This window comes from Otolemur garnettii, unplaced genomic scaffold (assembly GCF_000181295.1).
Source record: "Otolemur garnettii isolate 467f Iridium unplaced genomic scaffold, OtoGar3 scaffold00011, whole genome shotgun sequence".
NCBI lineage: Eukaryota > Metazoa > Chordata > Mammalia > Primates > Galagidae > Otolemur > Otolemur garnettii.
In genome coordinates, this window is record NW_003852406.1 from 15649752 (window position 1) to 15654884 (window position 5133).

The following is a 5133-nucleotide window of genomic DNA, read 5'->3' on the forward strand; positions in this document are numbered from 1 at the left end:
CACAGCAACCTCAAACTCTTGGGCTTAAGCAATTCTCTCCCCTCAGCCTCCCAAGTAGCTGGGACTACAGGCGCCTGCCACAACACCTGGCTATTTTTAGAGTCGGGGTCTTGCTCTTGCTCAGGCTGGTCTTGAACCTGTGAGCTCAGGCAATCCACCCGCCTCGGCCTCCCAGAGCACCCAGCTTTATTTGCATATTTTTATTGACAAATATGTTGCAAATTAAAACCACACAAATTAAATTTTTAAAAAGTAAAAGAGGGGAATGTTTTCTGAGAGAAAAAAAAGAAGCTGTCAGTAGTGCCAACAGAAGCAGCAGCAAGGCCTTGGACAACAGGTTCTGCGAACCATAGAGAGAACAGGAACCAGAGGAAGCCAGGAAAAACAGCACGGAGGGGGAGAAACAGTGACCGGATAGGAAGAGTCATTTGAAAACTTTTGCAGAAGGCTGGGCACCGTGGCTCACACCTGTAGTCCTAGCACTCTGGGAGACCGAGGCCTGTGAACTGCTTGAGCTCAGGAGCTGGAGACCAGCCTGAGCCAGAGCGACACCTCATCTCTAAAAATAGCCAGGCGTTGTGGCAGGTGCCTGTAGTCTCAGCTACTCAGGAGGCTGAGGCAAGTGGATCTCTTGAGCCCAGGAGTTTGAAGTTGCTGAGCTATGACACCACTCTACTGAGGGCAACAAAAATTGTCTCAAAAAGAAAGAATAAAAAGGAAAACTTTGGCAGAGAGGGCAAGAGCAGAGTACAAGGCAGGAGAGTAAGGAGAGTGGCTGTTTCTGAAGCCAGGAGGAAGTTCTGATGGAAGAGAGCTGGCCAATAAGTGGAACGAGAGCAGTTAGGTGACACTGAAGAGTTCTAGAAACTATATGGGAAACTTCCAAGCACATAAAAAAGTAAACAATACAGTTATAATGAACCCCTACAGACCTGTCACCCCTTCCACAAATTATTATGAAACAAATTCAGATAATTCACATGATTTTGGTGGCTCTAAACTTCACCATGCAGACTGTGGAGGGATTGTTAAAACTCAAGATTGCTGGGCCCACCCCCCGGAGTCTCTGATTCTGCAAGTCTGAAGTGGGGCTGAGAATTTTCTTTTCTAGCAAGTTCCCGGGTGATGCTGATGCCGCTGGTCTGGGGGCCACACTTTGAGAACCACTGTATTATTTCATCGGCACACATTTCCCTTTCTTTTTGGCCAGGACTGGGTTTGAACCCGCCATCTCCGGTATATGGGGCTGGCACCCTACTCCTTTGAGCCACAGGAGCAGCTCACACACATTTCCCCTTTTGAAAAGGACTGTCCAAGGCCCAGGCACAGTGGCAGGTGCCTATAATCCTAGCACTCTGAGAGGCCAAGGCGGGTGGATTGCTGGAGCTCACAAGTTTGAGACCAGCCTGAGCCAGAGTGAGACTTTGTCTCTAAAAATGGCCAGGCATTGTGGCTGGCGCCTGTAGTCCCATCTACTCAGGAGGCTGAGGCAAGAGAATGGCTTGAGCCCAGGAGACTGAGGTTGCTGTGAGCTATGACACCAGGGTACCATACTAGGATGATGAAGTGAGACTCTGTCTCAAAAGAAAAAAAAAGACTATCCTATTTCAACATAATCTCGATGCTGCCACCACACACAAAAATCAATAATAATGCCTTTTATATCATGTTTTCCTAATCATCCTCTAAGTAGTTTTTTTTTGCAGTTTTTGGCCAGGGCTGAGTTTGAATCTGCATCCTCTAGTATAAGGGGCTGGTACCCTACTCCTTTGAGCCACAGGTGCCGCCCACCTCTAAGTAGTTTTGTTAACCATTTATACAAACTGGGATCCAAACAGGGTCTGTGCGTTACAATTGGTGAATATGTCTCTTTATGTTCTTTTCATCGATAGGTAGAGTTTGAATTAGCAGCGTGAGAAATAGTTGGAGCAGTGGTTTAGAGAGGTGTGCAGAAGGGTGTCACGGAAAGAGCACCAGCACTGGGTTGGGCTCCCAGCCTTACCGTTTACTAGCTGAGAGAGTTACCTAAGTACTCTGGGCCTCATTTTCCACATTTGTAAAGTGAAGATAATAAGCCCATTCATGGAATTCTTTGATAATTATATGAAAATTAGGTCTATGGGGCATAGTATCTAACATATTAGGGCTAAGGAATCAGAAGCTCTGTGACCTTGGGCAAGTACTTAACTTCTGTAAACTTCAGTTTCCTAATTAACAAAAATACAGTTGACAATAGTACCTATTCTATAGGGTTGTAAGGGAGCTAAGGAGTATACCCAGCTTAAGCACATTTTCTAACATGGGTAAAAAACACTCAAGTTTTTTATTCTTATGAAAATAGCAGTTATTACTAGGAGCACAATGAATGCCCCTTCTCTTCCTCCCGAATGAGAATGGCTTCTTAGAATCTTGATTTCCAAAACGATGGACTGAGGACATCCCAAGCCACGAACGTGAATTTGTGTGTTTCCCTTCTTACTTATTTCTCAGTTCAGTTAATGGCACCATCATCCTTCTAGATGACCAGATTAGAAAGTTGGGGGCCCAGCTGGGTTCTACCCCACATCCAGTGCACCATCCATTATAGGTATTGCCACCTCCAGGGAGCTTAAGGGAGCCATCACCAAACAGAATGAAAGAAATAACTGCACCTAGCACTTGGTGGGGCCCAAATCAGCATTGATCCTTTGTATTTCCACAGCCTCTGCTCTGTGTCTGAGCACCACCATCCTCACGTGCACTGCCCACCACCTCTTCCCTGCCTCCCTCATGCCAGGCCTGCCAGAGTGACACACGTTGTGTTCCTCCCTCCACCCACCCTCTTTACCTCTCCCTCTCTGACTTCAAGGGCAGTGAGTGGAGTGTGGCTCCCTCATCCTCCCTCTGCATGAGAAGTTGCTCTTGTTTTGTTTTATTTCCCCCTCTTCATCCTCGATACTCATCCCCCTTGCACCCACAGGCTGTCGCTCTCGTGTTCTTGATACTAATGTTCTTGGGTATGTATGTGAACATATAAAATACGTTATTTTGTGTAGTTTCTGCTTTTTCTTTATTTTTTGCAGCTTTTATGGTTTTATTTAAACACAAATAAAATGTGCACACGAGCTGTCTACTCGTTTTCTTTGCTGCTCAGTCTGGCATTGGGATTGGTGACTCTGACGGCCAGCTGGGCTGCTCTCTCCACAGTGGCTTTGCGGTTGTGAGAGGAAATGTGAGCCATCTCTACACAGGAAGATTTGTTGCACGTCAGCAGCACTTCCAGCTCCTCAAGGTCGTGGACGAGGAACTTCCGGAAACCACTGGGCTGCATATGCTTGTTTTCTGGTTGCTCCCATAACCAGTGTTGGGCATTAAGATCTGGCTCTCCGATCTTCCCTGGCCCTGTGGTCAGTACTTCTGGGTTTCCACCAGTTATGCTTAATTTTGACATATCTGTCTGACTGGTACCAGATAAATTTCTTGCCTCTTTTTGACCATCTTCGGCTTCAGAAGGGGTCTGAGAATGGCCATGATGCCAAACAAGCGATGGCTGCCACCTCCGTAGGTAGTGTTGAGGTAGTTTGTGTTTTTAAACACACATTGGGATAAGTAAACCTCATTCACTCATCCATTCGCCTAGCTGCTAGAAAGTGTCCCCAACTCTCTGCTGTCAGACACTACAGTGAGGTGTGTATCTTTGTTCATGATCCTCTGAAGCATGTGCCCAGGAGTGGGATGGCTGAGTCACCACGTCAAGCGTATTGACTTTCACCAAGTACTGCTAGGTGGTGCCTGAGATCTGCAGAGCTCTGTCCCTACAACTGCTTCCCCCTGCGCAAAGAGACTTGGCCAAACTCTAGCGTGGTTTCTAGCAGCTTAAAGCCATGTCCCTAGGATGACCCTAGACACCCTGCCCCCCTTAAAATGCCTACCAGGAAGCTCAATGCTGCTAGGAGAACTTACTGTTTGTTCTGGCCAAAACCTGGTGCTAGGCAGATAGGCCCCTGAGCTCCTTCAGAGGAGCAGTTACTTTAGAGACCTAGCCATTATAATTCTTTCTTTGACCTTTGATGTAAATTTACCACCAAGAAGAGTTTCCTCAGGGACCTAAGGGCCCTTTCCTTGAAATGCGAATATTGAATTAGCTATCTCTCGTGTCCTAGACCCTCTGGGAGGAAAAGGGGCTGCCCTGGGTGGTCTCTGCTTTAACAGAAGTATGGTTTCTTCTCCAGATAAACGGAGTTAACAGGTCCAGGTGGCCGGGTCACATGGTCTAACCCTCTTTAATACCCCCAGTGCCTTCCCCTTAGCCTTGAAATAATCTCCAGCCCTTTGTTTCTGTATTGAGCTCAGTTCACGCTGTACTCTTCTTCCCTGTTGCAATAGTGGCTGAATAAAACCTGCCCTGGCCGCCTTTACTAGGGTCTGGCTTTGTTTGTTATTGACATGCCCCAGAACAGCTCCCGGCCTTTTTGTTTCCCTATAACCTGTCAGAGTTTGGTATTATCCAATTTGTTAATTTTGCCCGTCTCAGGGGTAAAAAGAGCTATTTTGCTATTGTTTGAATTTCCATCTATCTAATAGTGAGGTTAAGCAGAACTAATGGATTTTCTTTGGTGAGTCAGATATCCTTGCCCATTTTCCTATTGTATCTTTTTTTCTGACTGATTTATGGGATTTTCCTATATTTTCTAGGTAATAAACCCTTGATGGTTTTGAAAGTCTCAAATATTTTTAATCAGGCTGTCACCTATCAGTTCATTTTGATAACAATATCCATCATTACCATTAATTTTGACATAGTCAAATCCATTTTATCCACCACAGTGGATCATGCCTATTATCCTAACACCATGGGAGGCTGAGGTGGGAGGCTTGCTCAAGTTTGAAACCAGCCTGCACAAGAAGGAGACCCCATCTCTACTAAAAACAGAAAAACTAGCCAGGTGTCATGATGTATGCCTGTAGTCCCAGCCACTCTGGCAGCTGAGGCAAGGGGATCACTTAATCCCAGGAGTTTGGGATTGTTGTAAGCTATGATGATGTCGCTGCATTCTGCCCAGGGCTACCAAGCAAGACTCTGTCTCAATAAGCAAAATCAGGCTCGGCGCCTATAGCTCAACCGGCTAAGGCGCCAGCCACATACACCTAAGG

General features: G+C 46.2%; 1 pseudogene; it reads right to left on the reverse strand.

Moving 5' to 3' along the window:
* Positions 1 to 3109: 3109 nt before the first annotated feature.
* LOC111723385 lies at positions 3110 to 3510 on the reverse strand (annotated as a pseudogene).
* Between the last annotated feature and the right edge of the window lie 1623 nt (positions 3511 to 5133).